Source organism: Oncorhynchus masou, chromosome 13 (assembly GCF_036934945.1).
Source record: "Oncorhynchus masou masou isolate Uvic2021 chromosome 13, UVic_Omas_1.1, whole genome shotgun sequence".
In the NCBI taxonomy this organism is placed as follows: Eukaryota; Metazoa; Chordata; class Actinopteri; order Salmoniformes; family Salmonidae; genus Oncorhynchus; species Oncorhynchus masou.
Window position 1 is genome coordinate 37417020 of NC_088224.1, and position 22947 is coordinate 37439966.

The following is a 22947-nucleotide window of genomic DNA, read 5'->3' on the forward strand; positions in this document are numbered from 1 at the left end:
TTTTGCATTGTTGCCAAAAAGTTCAATTTTGGTTTCAGCTGACCAGAGCACCTTCTTCCACATGTTTGGTGTGTCTCCCAGGTGGCTTGTGGCAAACTTTAAATAACACTTTTTATGGATATCTTTAAGAAATGGCTTTCTTCTTGCCACTCTTCCATAAAGGCCAGATTTGTGCAATATACGACTGATTGTTGTCCTATGGACAGAGTCTCCCACCTCAGCTGTAGATCTCTGCAGTTCATCCAGAGTGATCATGGGCCTCTTGGCTGCATCTCTGATCAGTCTTCTTGTATGAGCTGAAAGTTTAGAGGGACGGCCAGGTCTTGGTAGATTTGCAGTGGTCTGATACTCCTACCATTTCAATATTATCGCTTGCACAGTGCTCCTTGGGATGTTTAAAGCTTGGGAAATCTTTTTGTATCCAAATCCGGCTTTAAACTTCTTCACAACAGTATCTCGGACCTGCCTGGTGTGTTCCTTGTTCTTCATGATGCTCTCTGCGCTTTTAACGGACCTCTGAGACTATCACAGTGCAGGTGCATCTATACGGAGACTTGATTACACACAGGTGGATTGTATTTATCATCATTAGTCATTTAGGTCAAGATTGGATCATTCAGAGATCCTCACTGAACTTCTGGAGAGAGTTTGCTGCACTGAAAGTAAAGGGGCTGAATAATTTTGCATGCCCAATTTTTCAGTTTTTGATTTGTTAAAAAAGTTTGAAATATCCAATAAATGTCATTCTATTTCATGATTGTGTCCCACTTGTTGTTGATTCTTCACAAAAAAATACAGTTTTATATCTTTATGTTTGACGCCTGAAATGTGGCAAAAGGTCACAAAGTTCAAGGGGGCCGAATACTTTCGCAAGGCACTGTATATTGTTGAATACTGCAGTCCGACATATCAGTAGGCCTATGTTACTCCGTGATTGTTGGCCAATGTTACAGTAATATAATTTCATGTTGAAAGAAAATAGATTATTTTAGCTTACTGTAACCAATCATATCATATTTGTGGATCTTCTGCAGAACTGAGAGACGGCCAGACCGTGGTGGAAGACACCGGCTGTTCACACCAGAACAGGAGACCGCTATTGTGAACATGGTGGTGGCAAACAATACCATTAGACTACGAGAACAATCCCGAACCACATAATTGCAGACAACACCATGTTCAATAACATTCACTAGGTGGGCTTGTCTACATTGGACCGTGTTTTTCGGCGAAACTCAGAGAGGGTTAAAGAACAGCGCCATGAATATGGGCAAGTAAGTACTCCACTGTGAATTTATTATCATATCAGCACTGTATATACACATTACAATACTGTAATCCGGTGTATTGTGCCTCACCATTTTGACTGCTCTAGGTCTATGTCACATATTGTCTGTTTCAGGGAGTCTTGGAGCTGGAAGCGGCTGCAATTCAGCACGTTTATATTTACATTGATGAGGCTGGCTTCAACAGCCAAAAGGTTGGTTGGTAGACAGATCTAATCATTTGACGCGAGTGTGTCATTTTGATGCAACCCCCCCCCCCCCCCATTTTAGGTAGAGAAACAGTTTTGAATGCAGTGTTTGCTTTTGCGAGAGATTTACAGTTCTGCGTTTGTGTTTTGGGAAAATGGGCCAAAGATTCAGCAAACGTGTGTAAACAGTTGTGGAAAACTGTAATGTATATGTATTGCTCAAATATACTTAAGTATCAAAAGTAAATGTAAGACTACAGATCATTTAAAATGGCTTATATTAAGCAAACCAGACGGCATCCGCTTGTTTATTTGTTTACGGATATCCAGGGGCACACTCAACACTCAGACATCATTTACAAACTAAGAATGTGTGTTCAGTGAGCCCACCAGATCAGAGGCAGTCGGGATGACCAGAGATGTTCTCTTTAAGTGCGTGAATGGACAATTTTAATGTCCTGCTAAGCATTCAAAATGTATCGAGTACTTTTGGGTGTAACGGAAAATGTCTGGAATAAAAAGTACATTATTTTCTTCGGATTGTAGTGAAGTAAAAGTTGTCCAAAATATACATAGTAACGTACAGATACCCCCCAAAATGTTTTACTTAAGTACTTTACACCACTGTACAGTACATATAATAGACATTTATGAAGATATGAGTCCTGAATATTTGTGAAGATTAAGTCAATAGATATAGCCTATAAATATATGACATTCCTGAAAAAAATACATTTCAAACGACACACTTTGGAATGTACTATGGGAGATGAATACTTAAGGAACCACAGATCAAGAGTTTGATTCTAGTATATTCAATAGTACCTTCCACTCACAAGGATCATAAAAACAGTCATACTTCATCACTTTATTTGAAAGAGTATACGACGGTCCCTTGTTATTGTAGAGCCCACAAATGATTTGATCCAAACATGTATTAGTATTCTTGAATCTTAATGAATGACCTATTGTTATTGAGATGTATTACATGAATGTTAATTTGAACATTATATTTGACATCTGCCTTGAGGGGGCAGTGTTAGGGGGTTTCATTTCTAAAGGTTTCAACTGTATCGCATAGGTTTACAGAGATGGGTGTGGGTGTGTGCTTGCTTTAGTAATGGGCTTCTGAACGTGTGTGTGTGTGTGTGTGTGTGTGTGTGTGTGTGTGTGTGTGTGTGTGTGTGTGTGTGTGTGTGTGTGTGTGTGTGTGTGTGTGTGTGTGTGTGTGTGTGTGTGTGTGTGTGTGTGTGTGTGAGAGAGAGAGAGTGGGGAGAGGGAGAGTTTGTATTTCATGAATACAATTACAGGGCTGAGGAAGCCAATGATGGCTTGCCCATTGCGCGCGCACACACACACACACACACACACACACACACACACACACACACACACACACACACACACACACACACACACACACACACACAACACACACTCACACACTATCCTGGGGATATAGGTCAACCCGTTTGCACTGGATCCAGCTTTCTAGACCTTCTCTCTCATGAGACTGACTGCCTTCTCTCTCTCCATTGTCCATCAATTACTAGAAACCAGTTTTACCCAAATAGGCACATAAAACCCTTGATTGTTACAGCACATAAGTTACTGTAGCAGCTCCTGGGGCCAAGGGCCTTTGTGAGCCTTTGAAACGCAATACATATCTTTAATTATTGAGCTTACACTATCTCTCCCCGTCCCTCATAACAGTAAAACACAATTCACAAATGCAAACAGTAGCATCTGCTTCATAGAATAACAAAACATGCCTTGAAGCTAGCTACCCCTCAGCACAGCACAAATATGTCAGCTCATTATGATGCGCACACACACACACAAACACACACACAGGGGCTCTCTTTGGCAGCCGTCCCCCCTGTAATCTCCCCACAACGTGCCCCCCTCTCTCCCGCTTCACTGTTCTGTGTGATAGAATATCGATCGCTCGCCTCGGCGCGTCATTGAGGGGGGGAAAAGGGAGGGAATGGTCAGACATGCTCCAAGGTTGTTTCCTTGGCAACAGGAGGATGGGTCAGAGTGTTGCCATGGCTCCTAGGTCGCCGGGGTCAGGTGGTGGGGGAGGGGTCAGTGGGTCGGCCAAATCTGTTTGGGTGTTAGTTAATGGGTAAGGGAGATTGGGGTTGGGGAGAGCTCCTGCAATATTGCAGTGTTGTTAATGAATGTGTGGATACAGGGTGTGACACCGTCATGTACATGTTACATTGTAGGCACACACTCACACACACACACACACACACACACACACACACACACACACACACACACACACACACACACACACACACACACACACACACACACACACACACACACTAACACAAACACAGGAAAATATAAACAGGATATGGATATGTCTGATTACATAGTTCAGAGTAGTCTGACGCATACAGATGTAGGATCTTAATTTGAGCCAGTTCGCTACAGCTGGAACATTTACCCGCAGCAACAGGAAGTTGCAATGGCCACACGTGATTTACAGTAAAAGCTTTGAGAACAAGCATCGGAACAGTATACAAATATCAGTTTTTATTTTCACAATGTAGTATTACAATCTCATTTGCATGCACAAAGACTGAAACCCACCCCCCGTCACTTTCGATGTTATGGTGCTGCTAATGAAGTATAAGGGACTCGCACTCTCACTTCTCGTCGCTATGGATTTTGGCTGAAGAGTTTTCATCAGTGTATGAGGACCATTTTCAGACACAAATGTGAAAGTTCACCGTCTTCACTGTGACTTCTTCTATTTCTAAAGGGATGGTCCCGCTCCGTTCTATAGAGAGCACAGCACAGCGCAACCACTGCAAAATGGGATCTAAGTAAGGGTAACTGTTTGGGGATGTGAAAGAGACAAGAGACACAGATCAAATATGGATACTCAGTGGTTTAATCCTGATATGTAATAAGGGTGTGTACAAATATTTTGTAGGTTTACAAAATCAGGATTGTGGTTTGTCTTATAAGTACGAAAGGACATTAAATGGCACAAGATGGAACCCCTCATTTGGACAGTAGATATAAAAGGAATGGGGGATACTGGGTTAACAAGCCAACATGGCTAACAGGGTGAAACGCATGACTATCCATAGCTGCACAATTATGTGCCCGCAATAATGACCCTGAGGATGGAAAAAAATGAATGGAAAAAAAAGCTATTTCTCTAAAGCTCTGATCATATACATACATAATGTATCATTTGCTTAGACACAGCAGAGTTTAGGTTTAATTTTTATTTATTTCACCTTTATTTAACCAGGTAGGCAAGTTGAGAACAAGTTCTCATTTACAATTGCGACCTGGCCAAGATAAAGCAAAGCAGTTCGACACATACAACAACACAGAGTTACACATGGAGTAAAACAAACATACAGTCAATAATACAGTATAAACAAGTCTATATAGGATGTGAGCAATTGAGGTGAGATAAGGGAGGTAAAGGCAAAAAAAGGCCATGGTGGCAAAGTAAATACAATATAGCAAGTAAAACACTGGAATGGTAGATTTGCAATGGAAGAATGTGCAAAGTAGAAATAAAAATAATGGGGTGCAAAGGAGCAAAATTAATTAATTAATTAAATACAGTAGGGAAAGAGGTAGTTGTTTGGGCTAAAATATAGGTGGGCTATGTACAGGTGGGCTATGTACAAGCATTGTACATACGCATTGTACAGATACCAACACGCCTGGAGATAAATTATCTGAAAACGTATTCCATCCTAAAATGGTTAAAAAATAAAATAATGTCAAATGCAACAGACAGAACCATAGACAGCTACATTTTCTCGGATGACATCTAAGATTGAAGGGTGCTTTTTGTAGACTTTTAACGGAAGGGATAAATGAAAGCGCTCACTAATGTTGCCAGCCGTATGGGGTAAGTGAACCTACGAAATAGGACGATAAAGAGAGATAATCCATTCCATGCGTGAGGGTAAATGACAATCCATTTGTCGTCATACAATTAAACCCCAAACCATAGCAGTTCATAACTAGGACCTTATTCATTTAAAAAACAAGAACAGGTAACAAGTCGTGAAAAGTGCCCAGTTTCTCCAGCATCCTAATGATCACGATGCCGAGCATTGACACAGTTAGATTCGTCCAGTCAGATTGCAGAGAGGGTCTGCAGCCAGAAGATGGCACTGACAGTCCTAATCCCAAACCTCCTCTTGCTTTGAGTCTCCGAGTAAAAACCTTGAACATCACCTGTTCATTCTCAGCCCCCCCCCCCCCCTCCCCAAAAGGCAGCGCTTTACATGATTCCTTGTTCCAGGGTAATAACAGAGGAGTCATTGATGGAACGACATCGTAACAAGTGAAAGTAGCGAGTTATATAGTAGGAAACGAACGGCTGTTCATTCCAAATGTAGGCTATAAGAGCTGCATAGTCGCTATTTAAGTCATTGCACAAATATTGACTTATTACCGAGAAATTATACAAGGTGTTCATCTGATAGATTTACTATCAGACTCTACATTTTTTATATACAAACCTGAATCGTATACGAAGTACATTTTAATAGCTTCTCCACAAATCAAGACAGAAACTAAATAAGATTAACCGTTCAAAACCAAGGTTATTTGAGCCTTGAAAGCAACAAAGCAAGTTTTATATTTTTGATAATAAACGTATTTAAGTTGTATAACCTACCCAACAATAGTCATAATTCATTAATTGGTCGTGTTTCCCTGCTCAGACGTTGAATGCATCAACCAATGGATGCATGCCACATCATCGACTGTGTCATCAACTGACAGATTACTAAAGCATATGATGAGGTTAGTTGATGTGTCAAATACCTATCTAGGCGTTGTAAGATCTGGCAGGCATCTGCCATGCCTGGGCAGAGGAACCCACCCATTGTTTTCAATGCAGATATTGGGCATGTCCCTCTGAACAGGCGTTGCATACGCATGCCAGATCTTACATCGCCTGGATAGGTATTTTACATATCATCTAGCCTGTTCATATGTTATAGCAATCAGGTGTCCGATGGCACAGTCAATGACATGCACGCAACCATTGGTTGGAGCATACAAAGTATGAGCAGGGGAACACGACCAATACCTGACTGATTGCTCCAGATATGGTGATAGGATGTATATTTAAATGTCTCGAGCGCGCGGAGTGTCTCTTGAGCAACTTTTGCAAGGTGTCTGACTGCAGGACGTTGGTTCGTCGGGCCAAAGTTTCTTCATTCAAAAAACGAGAAGAAAGGTAACATTGCCACAGATTTAACTTTCTTTGTGTTGTTAGACAATTGTTCACGACAGTTTGCCAAATTAACCACCAAACATTTTACGTTTTCCCCCATCGGCAATCGCAGGCAATCTGCTCTACCAAAAGCTTAGTTTCCCCCTCAATTGATACCACAGACCAATTCAGATATATTTGACCTTTCTCTCAGTTGTGATGGTAGCCTAGCCTAAAATAACTTAATGTCTCAATTTTAAATTGTGTTCCGTATTTCTGTCTGTAGGTATGCTCCTAATCAGGCTATCACAGGTGAAGTCGTCTTCTTCTGCTGGTTTCCCGTCCGACTGGATGCTTTGTTGCGTATTGCTGCCTTTCACTGTTTGGAAAATGCAATGCACATTTGTTCACAAAAAAGGGAAAAAGGGTAATTGCACCACCATCTAACACTACATACTGTATATATACCACCATCTAACACTACATACTGTATATATACCACCATCTAACACTACATACTGTATATATACCACCATCTAACACTACACACTATATATACCACCATCTAACACTACATACTGTATATATACCACCATCTAACACTACATACTGTATATATACCACCATCTAACACTACACACTGTATATATACCACCATCTAACACTACACACTGTATATATACCACCATCTAACACTACATAATGTATATATACCACCATCTAACACTACATACTGTATATATACCACCATCTAACACTACATACTGTATATATACCACCATCTAACACTACATACTGTATATATACCACCATCTAACACTACATACTGTATATATACCACGATCTAACACTACATACTGTATATATACCACCATCTAACACTACATACTGTGTATATATACCACCATCTAACACTACATACTGTGTGTATATACCACCAACTAACCCAACACACTGTGTATATATACCACCAACTAACCCTACATACTGTATATATACCACCATCTAACCCTACATACTGTATATATACCACCATCTAACCCTACATACTGTATATATACCACCATCTAACCCTACATACTGTATATATACCACCATCTAACCCTACATACTGTATATATACCACCATCTAACCCTACATACTGTATATATACCACCATCTAACCCTACATACTGTATATATACCACCATCTAACACGACACTCTTTATATATACCACCAACGAACCCTACATAGTGTATATACCACCATCTAACCCTACACACTGTATATATACCACCATCTAACACTACACTGTATATATACCACCATCTAACACTACACACTGTATATATACCACCATCTAACACTACACACTGTATATATACCACCATCTAACACTACACACTGTATATATACCACCATCTAACACTACATAATGTATATATACCACCATCTAACACTACATACTGTATATATACCACCATCTAACACTACATACTGTATATATACCACCATCTAACACTACATACTGTATATATACCACCATCTAACACTACATACTGTATATATACCACCATATAACACTACACACTGTGTATATACCACCATCTAACCCTACACACTGTATATATACCACCATCTAGCACTACATACTGTATATATACCACCATCTAGCACTACACACTGTATATATACCACCATCTAACACTACACACTGTATATATACCACCATCTAACACTACATACTGTATATATACCACCATCTAACACTACATACTGTGTATATATACCACCATCTAACACTACATACTGTATATATACCACCATCTAACACGACACACTTTATATATACCACCAACGAACCCTACATAGTGTATATACCACCATCTAACCCTACACACTGTATATATACCACCATCTAACACTACACTGTATATATACCACCATCTAACACTACACACTGTATATATACCACCATCGAACACTACACACTGTATATATACCACCATCTAACACTACATACTGTATATATACCACCATCTAACACTGCATACTGTATATATACCACCATCTAACACTGCATACTGTAAATATACCACCATCTAACACTGCATACTGTATAAATACCAGCATCTAACACTACATACTGTATATATACCACCATCTAACACTACATACTGTATATATACCACCATCTAACACTACATACTGTATATATACCACCATCTAACCATACATACTGTATATATACCACCATCTAACACTACATACTGTATATATACCACCATCTAACCCTACACACTGTATATATACCACCATCTAACCCTACACACTGTGTATATACCACTATCTAACCCTACACACTGTATATATACCACCATCTAGCAATACATACTGTATATATACCACCATCTAGCACTACACACTGTATATATACCACCATCTAACACTACACACTGTATATATACCACCATCTAACACTACATACTGTATATATACCACCATCTAACACTACATACTGTATATATACCACCATCTAACACTACATACTGTGTATATATACCACCATCTAACACTACATACTGTGTGTATATACCACCAACTAACCCAACACACTGTGTATATATACCACCAACTAACCCTACATACTGTATATATGTACCACCATCTAACCTTACATACTGTATATATACCACCATCTAACCCTACACACTGTATATATACCACCATCTAACCCTACACACTGTATATATACCACCATCTAACACTACACACTGTATATATACCACCATCAAACACTACACACTGTATATATACCACCATCTAACCATACATACTGTAAATATACCACCATCTAACACTACATACTGTATATATACCACCATCTAACACTACATACTGTATATATACCACCATCTAACACTACATACTGTATATATACCACCATCTAACACTACATACTGTGTATATATACCACCAACTAACCCAACACACTGTGTATATATACCACCAACGAACCCAAAACACTGTGTATATATACCACCAACGAACCCAACACACTGTATATATACCACCAACTAACCCAACATACTGTATATACCACCAACTAACCCAACATACTGTATATACCACCATCTAACCCAACACTGTATATATACCACCATCTAACACTACATACTGTGTATATATACCACCATCTAACACTACATACTCTGTATATATACCACCATCTAACACTACATACTGTGTATATATACCACCATCTAACACTACACACTGTGTATATATACCACCAACTAACCCAACACACTGTGTATATATACCACCAACTAACCCAACATTGTATATACCACCATCTAACCCTACATACTGTATATATACCACCATCTAACCCTACATACTGTATATATACCCCCATCTAACCCTACATACTGTATATATACCACCATCTAACCCGACACACTTTATATATACCACCAACGAACCCTACATAGTGTATATACCGCCATCTAACCCTACACACTGTATATATACCACCATCTAACACTACACACTGTATATATACCACCATCTAACACTACATACTGTATATATACCACCATCTAACACTACACACTGTATATATACCACCATCTAACACTACACACTGTATATATACCACCATCTAACACTACACACTGTATATATACCACCATCTAGCACTACACACTGTATATATACCACCATCTAGCACTACACACTGTATATATACCACCATCTAACACTACACACTGTATATATACAACCATCTAACACTACATACTGTTTATATACCACCATCTAACACTACACACTGTTTATATACCACCAACTAACCCAACACACTGTGTATATATACCACCAACTAACCCAACACACTGTGTATATATACCACCAACTAACCCAACACACTGTATATATACCACCAACTAACCCAACATACTGTGTATACCACCATCTAACCCAACACTGTATATACCACCATCTAACCCTACATACTGTATATATACCACCGTCTAACCCTACATACTGTATACATACCACCGTCTAACCCTACATACTGTATATATTCCACCATCTAACCCTACATACTGTGTATATATACCACCATCTAACACTGCATACTCTGTATATATACCACCATCTAGCACTACATACTGTATTTATACCACCATCTAACACTACATACTGTATATATACCACCATCTAACACTACATACTGTATATATACCACCATCTAACACTACATACTGTATACATACCACCATCTAACCCTACATACTGTATACATACCACCATCTAACACTACATACTGTATACATACCACCATCTAACACTACATACTGTATATATACCACCATCTAACACTACATACTGTATATATACCACCATCTAACACTACATACTGTGTATATATACCACCATCTAACACTACATACTGTGTGTATATACCACCAACTAACCCAACACACTGTGTATATATACCACCAACTAACCCTACATACTGTATATATGTACCACCATCTAACCTTACATACTGTATATATACCACCATCTAACCCTACACACTGTATATATACCACCATCTAACCCTACACACTGTATATATACCACCATCTAACACTACACACTGTATATATACCACCATCAAACACTACACACTGTATATATACCACCATCTAACCATACATACTGTAAATATACCACCATCTAACACTACATACTGTATATATACCACCATCTAACACTACATACTGTATATATACCACCATCTAACACTACATACTGTATATATACCACCATCTAACACTACATACTGTGTATATATACCACCAACTAACCCAACACACTGTGTATATATACCACCAACGAACCCAACACACTGTGTATATATACCACCAACGAACCCAACACACTGTATATATACCACCAACTAACCCAACATACTGTATATACCACCAACTAACCCAACATACTGTATATACCACCATCTAACCCAACACTGTATATATACCACCATCTAACACTACATACTGTGTATATATACCACCATCTAACACTACATACTCTGTATATATACCACCATCTAACACTACATACTGTGTATATATACCACCATCTAACACTACACACTGTGTATATATACCACCAACTAACCCAACACACTGTGTATATATACCACCAACTAACCCAACATTGTATATACCACCATCTAACCCTACATACTGTATATATACCACCATCTAACCCTACATACTGTATATATACCACCATCTAACCCTACATACTGTATATATACCACCATCTAACCCGACACACTTTATATATACCACCAACGAACCCTACATAGTGTATATACCGCCATCTAACCCTACACACTGTATATATACCACCATCTAACACTACACACTGTATATATACCACCATCTAACACTACATACTGTATATATACCACCATCTAACACTACACACTGTATATATACCACCATCTAACACTACACACTGTATATATACCACCATCTAACACTACACACTGTATATATACCACCATCTAGCACTACACACTGTATATATACCACCATCTAGCACTACACACTGTATATATACCACCATCTAACACTACACACTGTATATATACAACCATCTAACACTACATACTGTTTATATACCACCATCTAACACTACACACTGTTTATATACCACCAACTAACCCAACACACTGTGTATATATACCACCAACTAACCCAACACACTGTGTATATATACCACCAACTAACCCAACACACTGTATATATACCACCAACTAACCCAACATACTGTGTATACCACCATCTAACCCAACACTGTATATACCACCATCTAACCCTACATACTGTATATATACCACCGTCTAACCCTACATACTGTATACATACCACCGTCTAACCCTACATACTGTATATATTCCACCATCTAACCCTACATACTGTGTATATATACCACCATCTAACACTGCATACTCTGTATATATACCACCATCTAGCACTACATACTGTATTTATACCACCATCTAACACTACATACTGTATATATACCACCATCTAACACTACATACTGTATATATACCACCATCTAACACTACATACTGTATACATACCACCATCTAACCCTACATACTGTATACATACCACCATCTAACCCTACATACTGTATATATACCACCATCTAACACTACACACTGTATATATACCACCATCTAACACTACACACTGTATATATACCACCATCTAACACTACACACTGTATATATACCACCATCTAGCACTACACACTGTATATATACCACCATCTAGCACTACACACTGTATATATACCACCATCTAGCACTACACACTGTTTATATACCACCATCTAACCCTACACACTGTATATATACCACCATCTAACCCTACACACTGTATATATACCACCATCTAACCCTACACACTGTATATATACCACCATCTAGCACTACATACTGTATATATACCACCATCTAGCACTACATACTGTATTTATACCACCATCTAACACTACATACTGTATATATACCACCATCTAACACTACATACTGTATATATACCACCATCAAACACTACATACTGTATATATACCACAATCTAACCCTACATACTGTATACATACCACCATCTAACACTACATACTGTATATATACCACCATCTAACCCTACATACTGTATATATACCACCATCTAACCCTACATACTGTGTATATATACCACCAACTATCCCAACATTGTATATACCACCATCTAACCCTACATACTATATATATACCACCATCTAACACTACATACTGTATATATACCACCATCTAACCCTACATACTGTATATATACCACCATCTAACCCGACACACTTTATATATACCACCAACGAACCCTACATAGTGTATATACCGCCATCTAACCCTACACACTGTATATATACCACCATCTAACACTACACACTGTATATATACCACCATCTAACACTACATACTGTATATATACCACCATCTAACACTACACACTGTATATATACCACCATCTAGCACTACACACTGTATATATACCACCATCTAACACTACATACTGTATATATACCACCATCTAACACTACATACTGTATATATACCACCATCTAACACTACATACTGTGTATATATACCACCAACTAACCCAACACACTGTGTATATATACCACCAACGAACCCAACACACTGTGTATATATACCACCAACGAACCCTACATAGTGTATATACCGCCATCTAACCCTACACACTGTATATATACCACCATCTAACCCTACACACTGTATATATACCACCATCTAACCCTACATACTGTATATATACCACCATCTAACACTACATACTGTGTATATATACCACCATCTAACACTACATACTGTGTATATATACCACCATCTAACACTACATACTGTATATATACCACCAACTAACCCAACACACTGTGTATATATACCACCAACTAACCCAACACACTGTGTATATATACCACCAACTAACCCAACACACTGTGTATATATACCACCAACTAACCCAACACACTGTGTATATATACCACCAACTAACCCAACATACTGTGTATACCACCATCTAACCCAACACTGTATATACCACCATCTAACCCTACATACTGTATATATACCACCATCTAACCCTACATACTGTATACATACCACCATCTAACCCTACATACTGTATATATTCCACCATCTAACCCTACATACTGCATATATACCACCATCTAACCCTACATACTGTATATATTCCACCATCTAACCCTACATACTGTATATATACCACCATCTAACACTACATACTGTATATATACCACCATCTAACACTACACACTGTATATATACCACCATCTAACACTACACACTGTATATATACCACCATCTAACCATACATACTGTAAATATACCACCATCTAACACTACATACTGTGTATATACCACCATCTAACACTACATACTGTGTATATACCACCATCTAACACTACATACTGTATATATACCACCATCTAACACTACATACTGTATATATACCACCATCTAACACTACATACTGTATATATACCACCATCTAACACTACATACTGTATATATACCACCATCTAACACTACATACTGTGTATATATACCACCAACTAACCCAACACACTGTGTATATATACCACCAACGAACCCAACACACTGTGTATATATACCACCAACGAACCCAACACACTGTATATATACCACCAACTAACCCAACATACTGTATATACCACCATCTAACACTACACACTGTATATATACCACCATCTAACCCTACACACTGTATCTATACCACCATCTAACACTACACACTGTATATATACCACCAACACTACATACTGTGTATATATACCACCATCTAACACTACATACTCTGTATATATACCACCATCTAACACTACATACTGTGTATATATACCACCATCTAACACTACACACTGTGTATATATACCACCAACTAACCCAACACACTGTGTATATATACCACCAACTATCCCAACATTGTATATACCACCATCTAACCCTACATACTATATATATACCACCATCTAACCCTACATACTGTATATATACCACCATCTAACCCTACATACTGTATATATACCACCATCTAACCCGACACACTTTATATATACCACCAACGAACCCTACATAGTGTATATACCGCCATCTAACCCTACACACTGTATATATACCACCATCTAACACTACACACTGTATATATACCACCATCTAACACTACATACTGTATATATACCACCATCTAACACTACACACTGTATATATACCACCATCTAGCACTACACACTGTATATATACCACCATCTAACACTACATACTGTATATATACCACCATCTAACACTACATACTGTATATATACCACCATCTAACACTACATACTGTGTATATATACCACCAACTAACCCAACACACTGTGTATATATACCACCAACGAACCCAACACACTGTGTATATATACCACCAACGAACCCAACACACTGTATATATACCACCAACTAACCCAACATACTGTATATACCACCATCTAACCCAACACTGTATATACCACCATCTAACCCTACACACTGTATCTATACCACCATCTAACACTACACACTGTATCTATACCACCATCTAACACTACACACTGTATATATACCACCATCTAACACTACATACTGTGTATATATACCACCATCTAACACTACACACTGTGTATATATACCACCAACTAACCCAACACACTGTGTATATATACCACCAACTATCCCAACATTGTATATACCACCATCTAACCCTACATACTGTATATATACCACCATCTAACCCTACATACTGTATATATACCACCAACGAACCCTACATAGTGTATATACCGCCATCTAACCCTACACACTGTATATATACCACCATCTAACACTACACACTGTATATATACCACCATCTAACACTACATCCTGTATATATACCACCATCTAACACTACACACTGTATATATACCACCATCTAACACTACACACTGTATATATACCACCATCTAACACTACACACTGTATATATACCACCATCTAGCACTACACACTGTATATATACCACCATCTAGCACTACACACTGTTTATATACCACCATCTAGCACTACACACTGTTTATATACCACCATCTAACCCTACACACTGTATATATACCACCATCTAACCCTACACACTGTATATATACCACCATCTAGCACTACATACTGTATATATACCACCATCTAGCACTACATACTGTATTTATACCACCATCTAACACTACATACTGTATATATACCACCATCTAACACTACATACTGTATATATACCACCATCTAACACTACACACTGTATATATACCACCATCTAACACTACACACTGTATATATACCACCATCTAACACTACACACTGTATATATACCACCATCTAACACTACACACTGTATATATACCACCATCTAACACTACACACTGTATATATACCACCATCTAGCACTACACACTGTATATATATACCACCATCTAGCACTACACACTGTATATACACCACCATCTAACCCTACACACTGTATATATACCACCATCTAACACTACACACTGTATATATACCACCTTCTAGCACTACATACTGTATATATACCACCATCTAGCACTACATACTGTATATATACCACCATCTAACACTACATACTGTATATATACCACCATCTAACACTACATACTGTATATATACCACCATCTAACACTACACACTGTATATATACCACCATCTAACCCTACACACTGTATATATACCACCATCTAGCCCTACATACTGTATATATACCACCATCTAGCACTACATACTGTATATATACCACCATCTAACACTACATACTGTATATATACCACCATCTAACACTACATACTGTATATATACCACCATCTAACACTACATACTGTATATATACCACCATCTAACACTACATACTGTATATATACCACCATCTAACACTACATACTGTGTATATATACCACCAACTAACCCAACACACTGTGTATATATACCACCAACGAACCCAACACACTGTGTATATATACCACCAACGAACCCAACACACTGTGTATATATACCACCAACTAACCCAACATACTGTATATACCACCATCTAACCCAACACTGTATATACCACCATCTAACCCTACACACTGTATCTATACCACCATCTAACACTACACACTGTATCTATACCACCATCTAACACTACACACTGTATATATACCACCATCTAACACTACATACTGTGTATATATACCACCATCTAACACTACATACTGTGTATATATACCACCATCTAACACTACACACTGTGTATATATACCACCAACTAACCCAACACACTGTGTATATATACCACCAACTATCCCAACATTGTATATACCACCATCTAACCCTACATACTGTATATATACCACCATCTAACCCTACATACTGTATATATACCACCATCTAACCCTACATACTGTATATATACCACCATCTAACCCGACACACTTTATATATACCACCAACGAACCCTACATAGTGTATATACCGCCATCTAACCCTACACACTGTATATATACCACCATCTAACACTACACACTGTATATATACCACCATCTAACACTACATACTGTATATATACCACCATCTAACACTACACACTGTATATATACCACCATCTAACACTACACACTGTATATATACCACCATCTAACACTACACACTGTATATATACCACCATCTAGCACTACACACTGTATATATACCACCATCTAGAACTACACACTGTTTATATACCACCATCTAGCACTACACACTGTTTATATACCACCATCTAACCCTACACACTGTATATATACCACCATCTAACCCTACACACTGTATATATACCACCATCTAGCACTACATACTGTATATATACCACCATCTAGCACTACATACTGTATTTATACCACCATCTAACACTACATACTGTATATATACCACCATCTAACACTACACACTGTATATATACCACCATCTAACACTACACACTGTATATATACCACCATCTAACACTACACACTGTATATATACCACCATCTAACACTACACACTGTATATATACCACCATCTAACACTACACACTGTATATATACCACCATCTAACACTACACACTGTATATATACCACCATCTAGCACTACACACTGTATATATATACCACCATCTAGCACTACACACTGTATATACACCACCATCTAACCCTACACACTGTATATATACCACCATCTAACACTACACACTGTATATATACCACCTTCTAGCACTACATACTGTATATATACCACCATCTAGCACTACATACTGTATTTATACCACCATCTAACACTACATACTGTATATATACCACCATCTAACACTACATACTGTATATATACCACCATCTAACACTACATACTGTATACATACCACCATCTAACCCTACATACTGTATTTATACCACCATCTAACACTACATACTGTATTTATACCACCATCTAACACTACATACTGTATATATACCACCATCTAACACTACACACTGTATATATACCACCATCTAACACTACACACTGTATATATACCACCATCTAACACTACACACTGTATATATACCACCATCTAGCACTACACACTGTATATATACCACCATCTAGCACTACACACTGTATATATACCACCATCTAGCACTACACACTGTTTATATACCACCATCTAACCCTACACACTGTATATATACCACCATCTAACCCTACACACTGTATATATACCACCATCTAACCCTACACACTGTATATATACCACCATCTAGCACTACATACTGTATATATACCACCATCTAGCACTACATACTGTATTTATACCACCATCTAACACTACATACTGTATATATACCACCATCTAACACTACATACTGTATATATACCACCATCTAACCCTACATACTGTATATATACCACCATCTAACCCTACATACTGTATACATACCACCATCTAACACTACATACTGTATATATACCACCATCTAACCCTACATACTGTATATATACCACCATCTAACCCTACATACTGTATATATACCACCATCTAACACGACACACTTTATATATACCACCAACGAACCCTACATAGTGTATATACCACCATCTAACCCTACACACTGTATATATACCACCATCTAACCCTACATACTGTATATATACCACCATCTAACACTACATACTGTATATATACCACCATCTAACCATACATACTGTATATATACCACCATCTAACACTACATACTGTGTATATATACCACCATCTAACACTACATACTGTGTATATATACCACCATCTAACACTACATACTGTATATATACCACCAACTAACCCAACACACTGTGTATATATACCACCAACTAACCCAACACACTGTGTATATATACCACCAACTAACCCAACACACTGTGTATATATACCACCAACTAACCCAACACACTGTGTATATATACCACCAACTAACCCAACACACTGTGTATACCACCATCTAACCCAACACTGTATATACCACCATCTAACCCTACATACTGTATATATACCACCATCTAACCCTACATACTGTATACATACCACCATCTAACCCTACATACTGTATATATTCCACCATCTAACCCTACACACTGTATATATACCACCATCTAGCACTACACACTGTATATATACCACCATCTAGCACTACACACTGTATATATACCACCATCTAGCACTACACACTGTTTATATACCACCATCTAACCCTACACACTGTATATATACCACCATCTAACCCTACACACTGTATATATACCACCATCTAACCCTACACACTGTATATATACCACCATCTAACCCTACACACTGTATATATACCACCATCTAGCACTACATACTGTATATATACCACCATCTAGCACTACATACTGTATTTATACCACCGTCTAACACTACATACTGTATATATACCACCATCTAACACTACATACTGTATATATACCACCATCAAACACTACATACTGTATACATACCACCATCTAACCCTACATACTGTATACATACCACCATCTAACACTACATACTGTATATATACCACCATCTAACCCTACATACTGTATATATACCACCATCTAACACTACATACTGTATATATACCACCATCTAACACGACACACTTTATATATACCACCAACGAACCCTACATAGTGTATATACCACCATCTAACCCTACACACTGTATATATACCACCATCTAACCCTACACACTGTATATATACCACCATCTAACACTACACTGTATATATAGCACCATCTAACACTACATACTGTATATATACCACCATCTAACCCTACATACTGTATATATACCACCATCTAACCATACATACTGTATATATACCACCATCTAAAACTACATACTGTATATATACCACCATCTAACACTACATACTGTGTATATATACCACCATCTAACACTACATACTGTGTATATATACCACCATCTAACACTACATACTGTATATATACCACCAACTAACCCAACACACTGTGTATATATACCACCAACTAACCCAACACACTGTGTATATATACCACCAACTAACCCAACACACTGTGTATATATACCACCAATTAACCCAACATACTGTATATACCACCATCTAACCCAACACTGTATATACCACCATCTAACCCTACATACTGTATATATACCACCATCTAACCCTACATACTGTATACATACCACCATCTAACCCTACATACTGTATATATTCCACCATCTATCCCTACATACTGCATATATACCACCATCTAACCCTACATACTGTATATCTTCCACCATCTTACCCTACATACTGTATATATACCACCATCTAACACTTCATACTGTGTATATATACCACCGTCTAGCACGACACACTTTATATATACCACCAACGAACCCTACATTGTGTATATACCACCATCTAACCCTACATTGTGTATATATACCACCATCTAGCACTACATACTGTATATATACCACCATCTAAAACTACACACTGTATATATACCACCATCTAACACTACACACTGTATATATGCCACCATCTAGCACTACACACTGTATATATACCACCATCTAGCACTACACACTGTATATATACACCACCATCTAACACTACATACTGTATATATACCACCATCTAACCATACTTACTGTATATATACCACCATCTAACCATACATACTGTATATATACCACCATCTAACACTACATACTGTATATATACCACCATCTAACACTACATACTGTGTATATATACCACCATCTAACACTACACACTGTGTATATATACCACCAACTAACCCAACACACTGTGTATATATACCACCATCTAACCCAACACACTGTGTATATATACCACCATCTAACCCAACACTGTATATACCACCATCTAACCCTACATACTGTATATATACCACCATCTAACCCTACATACTGTATACATACCACCATCTAACGCTACATACTGTATATATTCCACCATCTAACCCTACATACTGTATATATACCACCATCCAACCCTACATACTGTATATATACCACCATCTAACCCTACATACTGTATATATACCACCATCTAACCCTACATACTGTATATATACCACCATCTAACACTACACACTGTTTATATACCACCATCTAGCACTACATACTGTATATATACCACCATCTAGCACTACATACTGTATATATACCACCATCTAACACTACATACTGTATATATACCACCATCTAGCACTACACACTGTATATATACCACCATCTAGCACTACACACTGTATATATACCACCATCTAGCACTACACACTGTTTATATACCACCATCTAGCACTACACACTGTTTATATACCACCATCTAGCACTACATACTGTATATATACCACCATCTAACACTACATACTGTGTATATATACCACCAACTAACACTACATACTGTGTATATATACCACCAACTAACCCTACATACTGTGTATATATACCACCAACTAACCCAACACACTGTGTATATATACCACCAACTAACCCTACATACTGTATATACCCCCATCTAACCCTACATACTGTATATACCACCATCTAACCCAACACTATATACCACCATCTAACCCAACACTGTATATATACCACCATCTAACCCTACATACTGTATATATACCACCATCTAACCCTACATACTGTATATATACCACCATCTAGCCCTACATACTGTATATATACCACCATTGAACCCTACATACTGTATATATACCACCATCTAACCCTACATACTGTATATATACCACCATCTAGCCCTACACACTGTATATATACCACCATCTAACACTACACACTGTATATATACCACCATCTAACACTACACACTGTATATATACCACCATCTAACACTACACACTGTATATATACCACCATCTAACACTACACATATACCACCATCTAACACTACACATATACCACCATCTAACACTACACATATACCACCATCTAACACTACACACTGTATATATACCACCATCTAACCATCTAGCACTACACACTGTATATATACCA